This window comes from Astatotilapia calliptera, chromosome 9, assembly GCF_900246225.1.
Source record: "Astatotilapia calliptera chromosome 9, fAstCal1.2, whole genome shotgun sequence".
NCBI classification, from domain to species: Eukaryota; Metazoa; Chordata; class Actinopteri; order Cichliformes; family Cichlidae; genus Astatotilapia; species Astatotilapia calliptera.
The window spans coordinates 32,051,189-32,070,759 of NC_039310.1; the positions used below are offsets into that span (position 1 = coordinate 32,051,189).

Below are 19,571 nucleotides of genomic sequence, written 5' to 3' on the forward strand. Positions count from 1 at the left end.
GACCTTTGACTACTCTGACGTCATTAACCAAGAGTGACTCCTGTCAGTCACCTGGTCTGTTACCATGGTAACTGACTCAGAGTTTCAGCTAAACCTGCTCCGTGGACAGAAAGGCAAGATTATGTTTCATTAAAACAAAAACAAATGTTTTCCATGTCCAGCCTACAGGCCTGTTAGTCAGACTGTACCTGAGGGCAGGCGTGTGCGCAGGTGGTGCTGTCGCTGTGTTGTCCTACTGCCAGGCCTGGTGGTGTAAACCTGTAGTGATGGGAAGGGGTTTTTTTTTTTTTTTGGTTTTTTTTTATTAGTAATATAAACATACAAACAAAATGCACCATATATTACAGATTCAGAGAATAAACATTTCTTACATATTAGCAACTTTCATATATAGTGAAAATAAAATATAAAGATGGGGTCACATAAATTAACAGATTATTAACTTACTAAATCAAAATCTTCTACAAAGGAAACAAAAAAAGCAGCCTTTTTCTTTTTAACTAAAGTCAAAGATTTAACCAACAGGTTTAGGTCGTTTTTCCAGTGAGCCAGTGTTGGTTTAATCTTAAAAAAGCGACATTTATGTATAAAATACTTACACAAGATTAATAACACATTAACACCATAATTAGCTTTCTTTTCTTTCAAAAACACTCCAAACATTATCATATTTAAGGTAAATGGGGTAATTTGAATCCCACTGGAATAAAGCCAGGTATGAAAATCCAACCAAAATATTTGTATAAAATTGCACAAAAAGAATAGATGGTCCAAATCCTCCTCTTCTGTTTCACAAAATACACAATTACCCGTTTCTATTTTGAATCTATCACTAAGGAGTCTATTTGTCGGGTAAATTTTATTCAAGATTTTAAATTGGACTTCTTTCCCTTTAGGAGGGATAGGGAAGGTGTCAGTTCTTATTTTTTCAATTTCTTCCCTTTGGAAATCTTTTAATATGTAATTACGTCTAAGTAAATTTGGAGAATAAAGACTCCTTAATGAAGATCTAAGAAACTTATTGTTGCATTTAACATCACAAAATCGAATACCATCTATATATAATTGCCTTAACTTGGGGGAGATGTCAGAATATATTATATCATTTACAACTATGTTTTTAAGTGACAATGGAATGGATTTTATAACCCGATTAAATTTACTTTTAGAACATTGGATATTAAACTTTTGGCAAAAATCTTGATGTCCTAGAACATGTCCTTCCTCATCTACAAAATGGGCAATTGCCCAAACACCTTTTGATAACCAATCTTGAATAAAAATAGATTTTCTGTTCATCAGTATATATCTATTGTTCCAAATTGGGCTATTATGTGGAGTGAAATTATGTTTAAATAACATTTTCCAATAAAGAAGGACCTGTTTATGGAATTCAGAGAGTTTAGCAGGTAGCTTAGTAATTTCAAAGTCAGGAAGGATTTTAACCATTTAAGTTTCAAAACACCATTCATTATGTCAAAATCAATTGCGTTTCCACCGCCTTCAATGTATGGTTTAACCAAATCATCTTTAGATATATAATGGCACTTATTCCTCCCAATAAAATTAAAATTCAAGCTATTAATTGTTTTAATAACTTTATTCGATATTGATAGAGAGTAAGCTGGATATATAAATCTAGATAAACTATCCATTTTGGTTAATAATATTCTTCCAAAAATTGTGATGTCTCTTTGTAACCACTTATTTAGGATTGTCTTACATTTGTCAACATTATCTAAAATATTTACTTTTTCTAAGACTTTGTGATCTTTTGAAATTGTGATGCCCAAATATTTTACCTCCTTCTTCACCTTTATATCGTACAGTAATTGTGAATTACACTCCTTTAATGCCAATAATTCACATTTATTTAAATTTAACTTTAAGCCTGAAGCTTTTGAGAATGTAGTGATTATTTGTTTTACCAGGGGAATCTGATGTTCATTTTTTAAGAAAAGAGTAGTGTCATCCGCAAGTTGACTAATTATTAAAGAATTGTCCATAATCTCAATTCCGGCAACGCTGCTGTTTTTAATTAGAATTGCGAGCATCTCCACAACCATTATGAACAACAACGGAGAGCTTCCACACCCTTGCCTAATTCCTCTTTTGACGCCAAATCTTTTACCAGTGCCATAGCCTAATGACACAGAGCTATTTATATCATTATACAGTATATCTATTATCTTCCTAAATTTATCCCCAAATCCAAATCGAGTTAGTGTTTCTAAAATAAAAGGATGTTCTACTGAATCGAAAGCTTTATAAAAGTCTAAGAAAAGAATAAAACTGTCATCACTAATCAGATCATTGTAGTCCAGTAAGTCTAAAACCAATCTGATATTATTATGAATGTTCCTGTCTTTCAGAAACCCTGATTGTGTCTCACTAATTATACTTGAAACCCCTTGTTTGAGCCTTGTTGCAACTGAGCTAGAGAAAATTTTATAATCTGTATTTAATAAAGTTATGGGCCTTAAGTTATCCAATTGTCGTTTATCTTTGTTTGGTTTAGGAATTAATGTAATTAATCCTTGTTTCATGCTAGACATCAATTCTCCCTTTTCAATACTGGCCAGTATAGCTTTGAATAAAATTTCCCGTAAGTCTTCCCAAAAAAATTGGAAGAAATTAACTGTAAGCCCATCTGGACCAGGGGATTTATTAAGTGCCATTTTCTTAACAGATGCATCTAACTCTTCAATTCTGAAGTCAGATTCACATAATTCCTTAAAGGATTCATCAATTTTAGGGATCAGATTATCTATTTGATCAAAAAAAACATCACAATCTGCTTGGGAGAACTGTGAGGAGTATAAATTGGAATAGAATGTATAAGTTTCATTCTCCAAAATTTTAGGGTCGTCACATTCAATGCCATCAATTAACAGAGAAGATATAAAATTTCTTTTCTGTCTGCTCTTTTCTAAATTAAAAAAATATGAAGAATTTCTTTCCCCCTCCTCAATCCACTTGGCCCGTGAACGCACAAAAGCTCCTTCTGCTTTATTTAGGTAGAGCTGATCTAATTTAGTTTGCAACTCCATAAGTTTACTCCTTTCTTGGGTATTTAGATCATCTTTACTAAAGCAATAAGTAATTTCTTGTAATAATTTACATTCATATTCTCTTTGCTTTTGACTTATGTTTTTACTGAATTGAATACTAAATTCTCTAATTTTGAATTTAATGAATTCCCATTTATTGATATATCCTACAATTAGATGATCAGCCATAATATCTTTTATAATTTTTTTGACTATGTTGCAGTAGTCTTCATTTTGTAAAAGTTTGGCATTGAACTTCCAATAAGTTCTTTTATTTGATTGTCTAATTTCCGATTCTAAGCACAGTTCAATAAAGCAATGATCAGATAGAGGTGCATTTGACATTGCAACTTTTACAGTGTGGCTAAGAATGATGTCACTTCCTAGCCAATAGTCTATTCTAGATTTACAAGCTCCATTTGGTTTAAACCAGGAAAAGCTCTTAATTTCTGGATTTCTTACTCTCCAAATATCTGTCAAGTTGTTATTAATCAAAAATTCTATAATTAGGTTATTTTTTTGTGGTCTACCTGTCCTTGAGGGCCATCTATCAGTCCATTCATCAGGACTCATATTCCAATCACCACCCATTAAAATGTATTCTGTAGGGTATCGACCTTTAAGTTCAAAAATATTTGAAGTTATATCTTCTAACATAATTTTATTCTGACTTTCATTGTTATATCCATAAACGTTGACTAAAATGAAAAACAAACTTTCAACTCTCATTACAGCAATCAACCAATGACCATTCAAGTCAGTTCGTTGTATTACAAGATCCCCAGGAAAGTTATTGAATAAAATTGCTACACCCCCCGACCTCGTTGAGCCATGGCTAAACAGGATTTTGCTACCCCATTGGTTTGACCAAAAAGATACATCACTATCAGATGAATGAGTCTGTTGTAGAAAAGTACAGTTTGATTTTTTACCTCTGCAGTACAAAAATAAGGCTTTTCTTTTAACAGATTCTCTTAAACCCCTAACATTTAAAGAACCAAAACAAATGTTAACATTCAACATGAACTATAGACAGAATATCACTCACCACGTGAGAAAAAGAAGAAAAAAAAAAAGTACTAAATGCTGAGCTCCTCAGACCGCGAACAAGTTTCCACTATTTCAGTTTTTGTCATTTTTAGTTCTCCTGTCTTTCCTCAACTTTGCGTCCATCAATGAAGGCATGTGGACCACGAAAGTAGGCCCGTTTACCCGCACGTCTTGCTTCCTCCACCAGAGGCCATAGGCGCTGTCGATCTTGTATGTCCTCCTGCGGCAACATCTCTGCGAAGCTGATGCCTTCTTGCTTGCAGGTTGAAGAGTCTTTGGTGCGCCTCCACAATTCTTCTTTAATTCGCCTCTGTGTGAATAGAATAATGATGTTTCTGTTTCTGCCATCAACTCGTTTCCCTAAGCGGTGGACAATATCAACGGCCTCTTCTAAGTTCAAGTCAGGGGCAATCTTCTGAAGCGTTTGCAAAACCTTCACTCTAATGTTTTCATCTTTGTCTTCCTTCACCCCTTTCAGCTTTAAGCACCACCTCATTCGGTAGCGCTCTTGTTCTCTCACTCTTCTTTTCAAGTCTTCATTTTCTTTAAGCAGCTGTTCATTCGCATTTGCCAGTTTAACAACTTTCAATTTGCAATCAACTATCTCTGCAGCATTAAACTCTACAGCCTTAATCAAGCTGGCAACCATAGCTGCACTTTGTTTGTTTTGTTCCTTGATATCCTCCAGTTGTGCTTCAAATTTTTTAGTGATGTGGTCTGAAAAGTCTCATTATGTACCAAGTAAATACACTTTCTGCTTAGTCTGTTTCTGTGTTTGCGTAAAGTCCACTGGGTAGATTCATCCAGCCTGGTCCATCTGTGTCTTCTTGTCTTTGGCTTTTAATTTGTTCACTGCTGAATATTTACAGCAGACATTAATAAATTATGAAGAAAGTAGACGTCTCCTTCCACGTGTCCAGTAGACGTTTCTGTTTTTGACACCTCTGGAATATTCGTCATCCGTCTGGATGTGGATGCATGTCAATATTTCAATAAATGTTTTTCACATAATTGATCAAATATAGGAAACGCCCCATCCATATACAAATATACAAATACAAATAACATCTCGTTTCTCATCACAGAACAAAGCTGGTTCTGGTGGTGAAATTTAGATAAGATCATCGATTTTATAATGTTTATTCGTCCAATCAGAGATGAAGGTCAATTTGACCGTCGGTTTAATGTTTCCATGATGTTTAACAGGAGATCTTAAAAAATTAATTAATTTCTGGAGAATTTTGATGCCTACGTTCATGATGGGTCCAGTTGGAGTTATTAATTTTAAAAACTCTCCAATATCTACAGGTGACCTCACCGGAGTGGGAATCATTTAGTTATGTCTGTCCTGAAGAATAATATCTGCAAACAAAGTAATAAGGAGGTGTCTCCCTCACTGCTGTGGCCACAGGCTCTGCTGCAGTGATGGAGCACAGCTCTGACTCATCGCTGTGAATCAAGAGCTTCTGAGATGTTGTCGTTAGTTGGGATTTGTGTGTAGTAGTTGGATCCATCTGAGGAATGTTTGAGCTGATCTGTACCTCAGAAGCAGTTTCGATTCTGAGTGCTGGATATGTATTTAGAGCTCGCATTGCTGTGTTTTTCATTTAACATGTTTGGAAGTCTCCTGACATTATGACAGCCCTTAAACCTCTGCTGGTCTACAGAGAGCCTCATCTGTGTGCAGGAGCTGCCCTCGGTCAGGCTTTGCTGTGGTTTTAGGGTCATTGTAGATAATCTCAGAGTTCCAGTTTCTATCATTCTTCACACACGTCGAACTTCTCTTTAAATGCTTGCTGACCGCAGCATGGTCACCAATCACAGCCACATTTTTACTCGGGGTTGTAACTTCATCAATATTTAACAGTCAACATGTGTGACGGACTCTTGTATGGACATCTGCATGTGTCATTTGCTGTCAGTCTGGGTGGATGTGTCCACTGCTGGCTGAAGGGTGGAGTTAGTCCCTCCTGTAATGGTGTAAATGTATTTTATGTGATAGGATGTTACCTTTGATGAGCTTTGCAGTTTGATTGGTCTTGGTTTAAGGACGGCCCCCTGCAGCCTGACTGTGACAGGAAGTGTGAAATAGCCAACCTGTTGTCACTCGTGTTACGTGTGATGTGGTCACGTGTGTTTCTTTATCTGTTGTAGGCTTGAAGTCGTCCCAGCGCGTCACGTTGACACTCAAACGTCACAGCAGAGAGCTGCATGTGATAAACTACTAGATCACAGGGAAACCTCAGCTGTACTTGTAGTTTTCAGAAACTTGATCATTATCTTTGCATAAACAGGAGCTAACGTTCATGAGAGGCGTGATGTCACTTCCTGCAGAACGACCTCCGTTTGTATTTTGGATCTTTTCTTCTTTGTCTGATGGATTTTCTGTTGGTTCTTCTTCTCCCGATCGTCTGACGCGCTGAGACGAGGCTGAACGTTAAAGTTTACACACAGTTTTATTGAAAGTGGTTTGTAATTCGTCCCGTGCGTGTCGGGACAGTTTCTGGACAATGTTGGAGACGATGTTCTGAATTTTTACTTTATTGCTTAAACTGTGAAGTCCGAGATTACTGGAAACTGAAAAAATGATAGTTTTTAAAACAAGAAATGGTCACGAAGGATCAAAAATATCCACGAGGTGTGGATGTTTCACTGGGAACGGTTTGAATATTTAAATATGGCGTCCCAGCACCGCCTCAGACCGGCTCTGATCTCTGTTTGTTTCTTTGGCTTCATCTGCTTCTCCGTCAGGAACGCCGACATCACCTCTTAGCAGGAGGATGTTTAGCCTCCTTCTTCCAGCTGTTCTCCTTCACTACATCCATGACCCTCCCTCCTCTGCACATGTCCAAACATCCGTCCCTCTGATGGACTCATTCCATCTCCCAGTGAACATGTGAGCGTCTTCAGCTCGGCCTCCTGTCCTGTGTGACTCCGATGAATTTGAGTGTGCTCCTAAAGGAGCCGTGATCATTAACACCAGCAGTCGGTGTTACAGCTCACTGATATCAGCTGAGCCTCTCTCAGGCTTCCCTAACAAAGCCGTCAGACGGAGTTCCTCACAGGTGAAGTCTGTGGACGGTGACGAGGCGTTCGCTGTCTTCTCTGCTGCTCGGTTTGCTGAGTTCAGACTGGTTTAGCCCTTACAGTGTCTCTGCCTGATTAGAGACGGCAGGAAGTGAACAGAGAGGATAAATGTGACTGTTTTTAAATATTCTGCAGATGCTGTGAGCTCGTCGTGTAGTCAAAGCACTGCTTCAGTGATTTAAACCTCCAAATGTTCACTCGCAGCTGCCGACGCAGCCTTCAAACGTCTCCTGCAGGACAGCGGACGCAGAGACGTTCACGGGGACGGTATCGTCAGAGGTGACGTCATTTACAAACGACAGACACGGCAGGTCGTCATGGCGCGCTGCTCGCAGACCACCTCAGCCCTTAATGCAGACTAGCTGCTGCAGAGTCAGGCTGTGTGAGCGGAGCTGAGGGTGGTGCAAACGTGACGTAGTCGTCGTTTATGGTCAAGAAGGAAAACTTCAGCTGTCCATCAGATCTGATGTAACCGTCAACGCCACGACTCCCACCCTCACTGCCTGACTCGCATCACTGAGCACGCTCACAAAGATGGACGTGCGTGTGTGTGTGCGTCTGTGTGCGTGTGTGTGTGTGTGTGTGTGTGTGTGCGTGTGTGTGTGTGTGTGTGTGTGTGTGCGTGTGTGTGTGTGTGTGTGTGTGTGTGTGTACAGTATGATCTTTAGCAGTGGATGTGTGAAAGGTCACAGACTCATCCTGTTTGTTGATGCCCTGCTGTCTTTGAGTGGAAAGGTCAATGACACTGCTGTGTGTGTATGTGTGTGTTCATGCTGATGTGTTAGTTTGTGTGTTTGTTACAAAAAGAAACAGCTGACGATATCGTTGGTTGTCATCTCTGTATTTTTAGTCCGCTGTGTGAGTTTACGTGGGTGTCTGTGTGTGCGTGTCCTGTATGGTGGTCTTTTGGAGCGAGCTGATTGGCCCCTGACTGCACGTTGTGGTGTTTTGGGCAGAACGTGACGCGTCGACCTGGAGCAGCTCTTCGCCCTCCTGCTGCTTCTGAAACGTTCATGAATCTTTGTTCTGATTCGAGCTCAGACGTTCAGACCCAGAAGCAGCGTCTCCTCCAAACAGGCAGTGAAAGAAAGTTTTGGATTTGCCTTGAAAATCCTGACTTTCCATGATTTGCCTGATAAATTAGCTGCTTTCAGCTGGTCTGAAACACAGACTGTTGAATCTCTGAGGCGATGGAGGAGGAGAGTGAAGGTCCTCGCCGTGGCGCCGACTGATGGACGGCTCAGCAGGAGCTCAATAATGAATGCTTGGACGTCGGTCTTCTCTACTGAGGTCGGAGGTCAGCGGTCAGGACAGGTGGAGTGAAACTGTGTTGTGACCGCAGGCCTGGTTGTTTCTGCTGAATGTCGTCCTCGTGCTGAGTGTTTCCAGGACCGAGGCTTTGATGTCTGAAACCAGAAACTCGGCCTGGGTCTCCACACCACGCACCGAGCAGCAGCGTGGCGCCCACACATTACATGCGTTCATTCCCATCTTCAATAAGCATGAAGCAATAATCCTGAGCAAAAAGAAACTCTGGAGCACTGATGGGTGCAAATATAAATGCAAAAAGCATGAATTTTAAAGGTGTGCAAACTTTCTGCAGACTTTGGGAGAAGTTCGTTTGGTGATCAGGCAGGCGTGCAATCCTCGTCTCAGGCCTAACAAAGCTGTCTGCGTGGTGCTGCGAGCCGCTGAGAGCGGAGGAACTCCTCGCTGAGTCCGTATGAGTTTGTTTGAACTGTCGGCCGCTTCGCTCTCACCTTGAATCACGCTGTGAGCTGCAGATTGAGTTTTCACTCTCCGGCTGCTTTCTGCCTGGCGGATCAAGGCCCCCGACGTTCCTCCCATCGATCGCTTCCTCCCCCGTTCAGAGCGGCGGAAGAATCCGTCTCGGACACATCAGCCCGTGACCCGAAACTGATCACTTCCAATCCACCCACCCACCCCTCCATCCATCCATCACCTCCACTCCTCAGGCCTCCTCCTCTGCACCTGCAGCCTGAAGCAGCTGGACAGGTGTGTGTGTGTGCGTCCTGCATCCACTGCGAGTGTTTTCTCTTCATTTTTATCGACAATAAAAAGAAAATAAGAGAAAAACCCAGACTGCACCCAAACACATCAGCGGCTTAACTAATGATGTGAGCTGACATTTAGCCAAAGTGCTGAATAAAACATGAGCGGCTCACAATTTAAAACGACTGAATGTGATAGAGAAACTACTTTCCAAATTTCCTGAATGTCATTCCAGGCATTAAGTGCAACAACATCGGGCCTTTGCATTTATTTCTGAATGAATATTTTATGGCTCTGACCTCCGTCGTGCTGCACGCAGACGCATTTACGGCGCCGGCTTTCCTGGGATTTGGCTGTATTTGCTGTGTTTAATGTCACACTCGGGCTGCGGGGATTGAAGCGAGTGCGGCCGATGTAAACAAACCCGATCTCTGCTTTAATTGGCAGAAAAACTGGAAGTAAGCGTCAGAACGAGGTGATGCTTTGAAGTGTCGGTGAGAAGCTGGAGAAAGTCCAAATCAAAGGGCTGCAGGAAGTGGACTGAAGGGAACATCTGCGGCGATGATTCACACTTTATTCATGATGATAAGTTCCTCACACGGTCGGGACACACAGGAGACCGATCCACGGCAGCGGGATTAGGCGTGGGTTTAGTTCGAGCTGGCGCTCTGTTAGCCTGCTGTGGTTAATGATGAGAGCACAGATGTTAGCATCGAAGCTTAAAATGTACAAACTAACAATAAGTTTCCTTTTTTTACTCCTGAAAACATTTCAGCCAGTTTATTAGTGAAAAACAACCAGTTCCTCTAATGTCCACTTGAGGCAGACTGCAAAAAGTTTGCATTATTAGGGGTGTGGCCTCTTTGACTGACAGGTGGCTGTAGCTGCTAGCTGTCTGCTAGGCTTCACCTCAGCTAACTGAAGTGGACCGCTGGAGTGTGTTTGCACTGTTATTGGTCGGTTATCTGACCAATAGCATGGCTGCTGTACTAACAGATGATCTTGAACCAGAGGAGCCGCCCTCTGCTGGTCATTAGAAAGACTGCAGCTTTGACACTTCAGTGTTAGCTTCACTCTTAAGGCACAGAAGATGCAGGCGTCTCTTTGTATGTACACAGCAGAAAGAGTAATAAAGAGTTTAATGGAGAGAATATTGGAAACCTTTGATCCGTAAGGCAAACATGTGGACGACTACACCGTGGACCCACACATGATACTGCAACTCTAATTGAAAAGGCTCGTGAGGTTTCTTTGGTTTCATTTTAATGTCAGTGTTTATCAAAGTTGTGGTGTTTAAGTATGGGACGGAGCATATTTGGCAGGTTTGTGGAGTAAATGTTCAGTACCAGCTGAATTCAAACCCGGGCACGTCTCTGCCGCTGTGACGGCGCTCTTGAGTTGGGTGAAACCCAGCACTGAGTGTTTTTTCACTCACACATTCAGAGAAATATGAAGGCATGAGGTCCGTCTGTGTGAGTCTAAATGAACCCAGCTGGCTGCTTCCCTCCATCCTTCAGCGATGGAGGGAGGAGAGGAGATCAGAGCCGCAGCCTTCATTAGCTTTCATTAATAACACGGGGGCCATCCACATCCAGCTCGCTGCCTTCGCCGGTAATTACCATCCATCGTAGATTTCAGCCGGGGAGACATCGCCTCTGGGTCTCAGAGCGGCTGACTCTGTTTGTTGGGCCGCTGTTTGCTCCCAGAGAATACGTTTGGGAAATGAAAGCAGGTTTCCTAAACGGAGCAAACCATAGTCCATTAATGCAGGATGCGATGTAGCGGCAGGTTTTGTTCCTGATCCGAGGTCTGAGGAATCTGAGGTGATATCCAGGTGTTTTTGTCTTTCCTACAAACTACAGCACCATCACTGCCGCTGGCCAATCACGTCGCTGTGATGTAATAACTTTGCAACTTGTGTAAAAAGAGGGAGAAGTTTGATCTCAGGGATTCTGGCAGAAACACTTCGGTCTGTCAGGTGAGGCAGCAGGTAGTGTTGGACGAACGGATCAGACTTTCACCAGGGAGGGTGGGGTTTGAGTCCTGAGAGATGCAGAAAGCCACTCATCATTGGTTATTTTTAGTTGACTTGATTGATTAGATTTGAATTCTTTCAGCTGCAGTTTGGTTGGATTTAGGAAGCTTCTAACAGGAACACAGTCGGGTGGTGAAAGGAGATCTTTGGGAGTCTCCTTTATGCTGATGACTCGCCGTCGTCAGTCTGTGGATGCAGGGTCTTCCATCACTGAGACATCCATCTTCACTGGACGAAATTCAGCCTGTGGTGCTGATGTTGTGGGGCCGTCCTGGGTGACACGCCTCTGCAGCGCCATGTGGAGGGCGAGGGCGGGACTCCTGTTGTGTCCGTGGTGACGTTTTCTCCTGAAAATCCCAATTGTTTTCAGACTTTAGTTGTCATTTTGTAATTTTGTTAAAAAAATATTGAGAGTAAAATAACACAGAGCTCAAGCTTCAGTGAAGCTGCTGAATATCAGAATCTCAGGTTCATTTAAACCAGACTTACTGTTGTGTGAGTGTGTAAAACTCTACTCACTGGTTGCATCTCACGGTGCTGGCAGCAGGAGGTGACAGAGAAATGACACTTTGTTGATTCTGTTTGTGGTGGAGGCCATAAGTGAAGCTTTTTAAGGTAGACACAAAGGGCCATATAAAATCTGACTTAGGGCCATGATTGGCCCCCAGGCCAGACTTTGGACACGCCTGCTCTGCACAGTATTTGACTGTAGAACAAGTGAAACAGCGCCCCTCTGAACTTAGATGGTAAAACGTGGTATTACACTCTCACAGGAGCGCAGGAGGCTGAGCTTGCGTCCCTTGGTGAGGAGAAAAAAAGTCGGGCATTTAAACCAGTTATTATGGTGGAGATTTGGTGCTTTTACCAAATGATAATGTCACTAACTGAAGGCAGGCTTCATACAGAGATGAAACTGTGAACTGGCACTGTGGGATTTGGTGCTAGAGCTCATCTTCAGTCTTTTCCTGTCCATGATTTCTGTTTGGTTCATGCTCACTGAGGTCCTGCAGGATTTAACAACCTTAAAAACTAATATCTGAGGACTGCGTGTGGGTTGGACAGACTTTTAAATCCGGCCTAAATGCTGCTGATGTGGAGAACTGGAGGAAATAAAACCCATGAAGGCATGAGGACGGTTTCTTCTAACTTTGCAGCTTTTCTGTTGGACTGCATTCAGCCACATGTGGTAATCAGCCAGCACCACGGGCTGCAGTCATAGGTTACTGGGAGAGACTGTGGTGGTTTGTGGCCTGGTCTGTTGTGTTGCACACTGAACACTGTTTGTGTATCTGCGGCACATACAGCACAGTCTGCTGCTTGTTTTGAACACTGCAGATGCTTCATCCTGTGAGCTCTCTTTAAGAGCCGTGTGGAGCAGTGGATCAGCGCTTTACACAAACAACCAATCAGCATGTGTTTTGTGGCGTTACTGATGCATCCCTGCAGTGTAAATTCTGGTTTTGGTCTCCACCAGGCTGTGTCCTGCAGCTCTTCTGTGTCTCCAGCTGAGCAGGATGCACTCTGGAGTTGTTTTCCCTCTGCAGCCCAAGCAGCACCGTGAGAGTGCCGACACCATACAATAAACTGAAATTCATTATGAAGCTCGTTAGGCCGTCCAGCTCCTGCCTTATTGCTGTTAGATCTCTTCAGACCCCTCAGCACCACGGATACCTTTAGCCTTTGATGCGGCTAAACTGGTGCAGGTGTTTCAGAGAGCAGGGTGGACGGGCCGCTGAAGCTTCCCGACAGGTAACTCTGCTGTGATCTCAGATAAGCTTCAGCTGTAATCAGAAATAAAGGGATAAAACAAAAAGCGGCCCAGCAGTGCATTATGTTTTACTGCCCGCCTCTGAATTCATTAGTGCTTAATTTGAATAATAAAACAGTAAAACCTGAGCGGGTAAAAACTTGGACATCAGAGAGCTGCAGCCAAGGTGATTAACTGCTAACGGCTGTTTCCGTGGCTTCGCATTAGAATTAGCGCGTGTGCAGCTCGTTCATGGACGTGTGAAGCAGCGGCTCTGGATCTGCTCTCAGGAGGTGGTCAAAGCTTGTATCTATGCCGGCTGTGAGCACCACCAGGGTCACAGTGTGTGAGGTCAAACATAACAGGTACAGATATTAAAGGTGGGCGTAGCTACCACGATACCTGACACTGCCACCTCTTTGGGGGAAATTATTGCAAATTTGACACACCTGATGGGAAACACTGGCATGTTCGTTTTGGCTTTAGAGGGAATCGCGCTGCTCATAATGCTGTCCCAGCTGTTTCTTTTTTCCTATTTCTTCTCATTAGCATCACTTTTCCTTTTCTTTGTTTGCCTTTCCTGTCTCTGTTGCTTTTCCTTTTCTTTTTGGTTTCTATTTAATTTCTAACGTTAAAGTTCTACTTCTATTCTCTGCTTTCTTTAATTCGTGCTTTTTTCCTTCTCTTTCCCTACTTCTTGACATTATGAAACCAAACTCGTCTTTCTAAAAACATTCAGTCCTTGAACTCATGAGTTGAGTCTTTGCATAAATTGGGGGCTCGTCCAGGATGCTCTGGATTATGTAGAGGCTGAGTTTTCTTGTCAGCTGACAGCAGGATGATTTGAAGTGGTCACTGTAATATCTTGAGCAGGTTGTGGGCTCTGAAGTGTTTTATAACCGTCCGTGGTGGAGGATGTAACTGAGGTGCACTGCATGGTCATATGGTGGTGTTGTCATCATTTCCAGCTAAAGAATCAAACTGAGGGAAGTTAAAGGCAGGAAATATCATAGAAATGAAACAGTTTGATGTCTGATGGAGAAGTTGCTCCAGATGTGGGCGTTTCCTCTTTCAGTCATTTATAGGGCTTTGGAGTTGACGTCACGCCGCAATGCATTGTGGGAGCGCGGCGCCATTTTCGGGGTCTACGAATCAAAACAAACACACTGTGTTGGAACGACGACTAGAAGAAAGATGCTTAAAAGCAGCTCAAAAGAGAATGAACTGTATAAAGACTGATTGCGTCCAGAGGCGAAGCGGCGGTACTTGCAGAAAATAGCCTGCATTGGAAATGTGGACCCGTATGAAATACGGCCGTGGAGTAGAAACCTTGAAGACCAACCGCTATTGACGTAGCCTGACATATTTTTGTATCTTATCTGTGGAGGCAGTGTGTACAAGTCGTCATTCAAGCAAAGGTAAGTCAGCTCGAGTACTGCGTGTGAAATGCGTTTGATTTCCCTGCAAACATTCACATTAGTGCAGCATAAATTCATTTATGAGGGGAAATTACAGTGAGAACATGTGGAGGCTGTTAGGTGGATAACATAGTGAGTTCAGTGCATTGATGTGACATTGTCCTGAAGGATTGTTATTCTTTATGGTTAAAGAAATTGCAATGATTTATTCATATTTATTATAAATAATCCTAATTAAACATCTTGCTTCCATGTTTGTATCCTGTGTCACTAAAAATACATTGATTAATGACCTGCAGAATCTCATTATCATATTAAGGGATTCATAATTGTCACTTTATGCTTTCTCCATCTCTACAGTGATGACATCCTTGCATTACATACTTTAGGTTCATTTTCTGCAGGCAGGTTTCTGACAGAGAACAGGCAGATTTACACTATAACCTGCAGCGATGGACACATAAAGAAATGAAAAATGACATGTATGTGCTAACTTTCTAAACACTTTGTTACATTTATGATAAAGTAGATAAAACACATTTATGTCGGCCTTGGCTCATAGTTCTTGTCTTTAAATGAACTTTGTCTGTGTGTGTTTCAGGTACTGCACTCTCAAAGACTGAATGAACCAGCATTGCAGCCACAGGTCATTGTGAGCATCACAGGGAAGGTTGAAGCCGCCCACTGCACCTGTATGGCCGGAGTCGCAGAGACCTGCAGCCATGTCGCTGCTCTTCTGTTTAAAGTAGAAGCAACAGTGTTGATTGTGGCACAAGGACTGTTACAGATGAACCTGCATACTGGGTTTTGCTGGGTAATGTGACCAAGATACAGCCAGAGGTTGGCCATAAGATAGACTTCTCCTCTTCAGCTGCCCAAAAAAAGGCTCTTGATCAAAACATTCACAGACCATCTGTAGTGACAGGTAAAAGGAGCCGTCCTCAAAACAGAAAAACCCCACCTGCTACTGTGGAGGAGTCGTCACTGCTATAATGCCATCATGTTTTATCTAGGGGTCTAGATTTATGCCTGTAGTGCACTGCCGTGTAAATAATTTGCATTTACTGAATATGTACTGACTGAGTCCCACTGTTCAAAAGTTGAATAAAGAAACAAACTAATTTTTGCCCTTTTTTTATTTATTTATTAAAACCACCTTATAGATCATCACATCTGTTACAGTGATGATGTCATTTACAGTTTACAAATGACAAAATGTTCACACAAAATCATGAGTGTTTACATGATATCACCCACTACTAACATTACTTTATTTACTGTATCTTTTGAAAAAATACAGCAATTTTAACAGCACAAGACTTAAGAATATTTAACAGGAGCAGGTTTCATTTTCCCTGGTTTTATTATCACACTGTGCACGGTCTTATCCAGGAGGGTCACCTCTTCACCCTCACATGGAAGAAGTAATCTGATTGGCATGGTGGTATGTTTGAAGCAGGTCCCTTGTGTAGCGCTGGAACCCAGTCACGATGTTTCACCCATTTCATCGGCTGGTTTGCTGCAATAATGCCAAATAATTAGCAACTCTATAAATAGACGGTAGTTCTGCAAAATCACTCAGTAGGATGTTTGTTCTAATTTGCTATGAGCTCAGAGCGCATAGAAAATAAAACTAATAGGCTATAAAGATATGAACATATTTAGAACTTACCGGAATGAAAATGTCTGGAGCACCAACAGATATTTGGAGATGGAAGAGAACTGCACGTCAGCTCGTCTCACAGCTCATGTTGCTTCCAGGTTGGGAAAGAATGAAAAGATAAACCCTTTTCAAGCTTATTCTCTTGCCGGTCGAGTGATCGAACATTGCAGCCGAACACACAGCAAATACGAACCATGGCTGTTGTGTGTGCCTTCGCTCCTTTTTCGCTTGCGCTTTGTTTTGACCCCGAAAATGGCGGATCAGGCCAAAATCCTTTCCACGCCCACCCCCGTGACATCACGCTCCAAAGCCCTATACCAGCCTGCTCTGCTTTGGTTGGATTTTGGCTGAATTTTCAGCAGGATGATGAAAAGTTTCCACTGATGCTCACAAACGTCATATTTCTGCTACATCAGTGTGTTTCCTCCATTCAAAGAGTGGGAATGCTTAAAAACGGTTAGAACAGAAGTTAATGGGAAAGCTGTCGACTGAAAATGACGATTGATCCTGTTATTTCACGACACCTTCTGCTGCCTTTCACACTGCAAACACACACACTTCACCAGCAGGTGTGTTTCTGTGCTGGTTTTCCTCTTTAAAACTCCTCTGTGTCCATCCTCCCTCACATCCATCGCTCCGTCGAGCTCAGAAGACCTCGCCATCATTCAAGTCTCTGAATCTGAACTACATTACCCAGAAGGCCAATCTTCTTCCATGCCGGTGTTGATGGGATTGTAAATGGGGTCATACCCCAGGTGTACGTCTGTAACTGCTTTAGTGGAGCTGCTCGCTAACATCAGAGTGCATTGATGTAATGATGTTAGCGTGCTGCAGGTCGCCAGTGGGCGGAGACTATGGATGTGGAGGAAAATGACTTGACTCAGAGAGAATCAGATTGGAGGGATTTGGGAATTGGTTGGCAGCTGCAGCGCAGCATCAGTGCAGCATTCAATTCAATTTTCTTTATATAGCGCCAAATCACAACAAAAGTCGCCTCAAGGCGCTTCATAGGTACAGAGAAAAACCCAACAGTCGAGCATCAGTACTCGAAGTAAAAGTGAGCGAAGCTTTTCCTCCCAGATGCTCCTGAAAGGAAACACAGCAACAGGAAGCTGAAGGTGGAGCCAAATGAACAAATCCAGCCCTCCTCATCCACCTCTGCCCTAAAGAAATGGAAGAGTCAGGCATCGCTTTGTAGCTCGTAGTTGGTCGCTAATGGACTAGTCAGACTCTGGTTGCCAAGGTAACCGGAGCCTGAATCGTCCATTAGTTTTCTTTTCTTCCTTTCTTTGCTTCCTTTTCTTTGCTTCCTTTTCTTTGCTTCCTTTCCGCTTTCCTTTTCTTTGCTTCCTTTTCTTTGCTTCCTTTCTGCTTTCCTTTTCTTTGCTTCCTTTCCGCTTTCCTTTTCTTTGCTTCCTTTTCTTTGCTTCCTTTCCACTTTCCTTTTCTTTGCTTCCTTTTCTTTGCTTCCTTTCTGCTTTCCTTTTCTTTGCTTCCTTTTCTTTGCTTCCTTTCCGCTTTCCTTTTCTTTGCTTCCTTTTTTTTGCTTCCTTTTTCTTGCTTCCTTTTTCTTGCTTCCTTTCTGCTTTCCTTTTCTTTGCTTCCTTTCCGCTTTCCTTTTCTTTGCTTCCTTTTCTTTGCTTCCTTTTTTTTTTGCTTCCTTTTTCTTGCTTCCTTTTTCTTGCTTCCTTTCCACTTTCCTTTTCTTTGCTTCCTTTTCTTTGCTTCCTTTTCTTTGCTTCCTTTCCACTTTCCTTTTCTTTGCTTCCTTTTCTTTACTTCCTTTTCTTTGCTTCCTTTCTGCTTTCCTTTTCTTTGCTTCCTTTTCTTTGCTTCCTTTCCGCTTTCCTTTTCTTTGCTTCCTTTCCACTTTCCTTTTCTTTGCTTCCCTTTCTTTGCTTCCTTTCCACTTTCCTTTTCTTTGCTTCCTTTTCTTTGCTTCCTTTTCTTTGCTTCCTTTCCGCTTTCCTTTTCTTTGCTTCCTTTTTTTTGCTTCCTTTTTCTTGCTTCCTTTTTCTTGCTTCCTTTCTGCTTTCCTTTTCTTTGCTTCCTTTCCGCTTTCCTTTTCTTTGCTTCCTTTTCTTTGCTTCCTTTTTTTTTTGCTTCCTTTTTCTTGCTTCCTTTTTCTTGCTTCCTTTCCACTTTCCTTTTCTTTGCTTCCTTTTCTTTGCTTCCTTTTCTTTGCTTCCTTTCCGCTTTCCTTTTCTTTGCTTCCTTTTCTTTACTTCCTTTTCTTTGCTTCCTTTCTGCTTTCCTTTTCTTTGCTTCCTTTTCTTTGCTTCCTTTCCGCTTTCCTTTTCTTTGCTTCCTTTCCACTTTCCTTTCCTTTGCTTCCTTTCTGCTTTCCTTTTCTTTGCTTCCTTTTCTTTGCTTCCTTTCTGCTTTCCTTTTCTTTGCTTCCTTTTCTTTGCTTCCTTTTCTTTGCTTCCTTTCCGCTTTCCTTTTCTTTGCTTCCTTTCCACTTTCCTTTTCTTTGCTTCCTTTTCTTTGCTTCCTTTCCACTTTCCTTTTCTTTGCTTCCTTTTCTTTGCTTCCTTTTCTTTGCTTCCTTTCCGCTTTCCTTTTCTTTGCTTCCTTTTTTTTGCTTCCTTTTTCTTGCTTCCTTTTTCTTGCTTCCTTTCTGCTTTCCTTTTCTTTGCTTCCTTTCCGCTTTCCTTTTCTTTGCTTCCTTTTCTTTGCTTCCTTTTTTTTTTTGCTTCCTTTTCTTGCTTCCTTTTTCTTGCTTCCTTTCCACTTTCCTTTTCTTTGCTTCCTTTTCTTTGCTTGCTTTTCTTTGCTTCCTTTCCACTTTCCTTTTCTTTGCTTCCTTTTCTTTACTTCCTTTTCTTTGCTTCCTTTCTGCTTTCCTTTTCTTTGCTTCCTTTTCTTTGCTTCCTTTCCGCTTTCCTTTTCTTTGCTTCCTTTCCACTTTCCTTTCCTTTGCTTCCTTTCTGCTTTCCTTTTCTTTGCTTCCTTTTCTTTGCTTCCTTTCCGCTTTCCTTTTCTTTGCTTCCTTTTCTTTGCTTGCTTTTCTTTGCTTCCTTTCCACTTTCCTTTTCTTTGCTTCCTTTTCTTTACTTCCTTTTCTTTGCTTCCTTTCCGCTTTCCTTTTCTTTGCTTCCTTTTCTTTGCTTCCTTTCCGCTTTCCTTTTCTTTGCTTCCTTTCCGCTTTCCTTTTCTTTGCTTCCTTTTCTTTGCTTCCTTTCCGCTTTCCTTTTCTTTGCTTCCTTTTCTTTGCTTCCTTTCTGCTTTCCTTTTCTTTGCTTCCATTTCTTTGCTTGCTTTTCTTTGCTTGCTTTTCTTTGCTTCCTTTCCACTTTCCTTTCCTTTGCTTCCTTTCCGCTTTCCTTTTCTTTGCTTCCTTTTCTTTGCTTCCTTTTCTTTGCTTCCTTTCCGCTTTCCTTTTCTTTGCTTCCATTTCTTTGCTTGCTTTTCTTTGCTTGCTTTTCTTTGCTTCCTTTCCACTTTCCTTTTCTTTGCTTCCTTTTCTTTACTTCCTTTTCTTTGCTTCCTTTCCGCTTTCCTTTTC

The 19,571-nt window shown here is 41.9% G+C and overlaps 1 protein-coding gene across 3 annotated transcripts in view; it reads left to right on the top strand.

Moving 5' to 3' along the window:
- The window catches only part of fars2 (phenylalanyl-tRNA synthetase 2, mitochondrial), a 139,108-nt gene that overhangs the window by 1,158 nt on the left and 118,379 nt on the right, over positions 1-19,571 (top strand). The gene's annotated exons all lie outside the window — the stretch shown is intronic.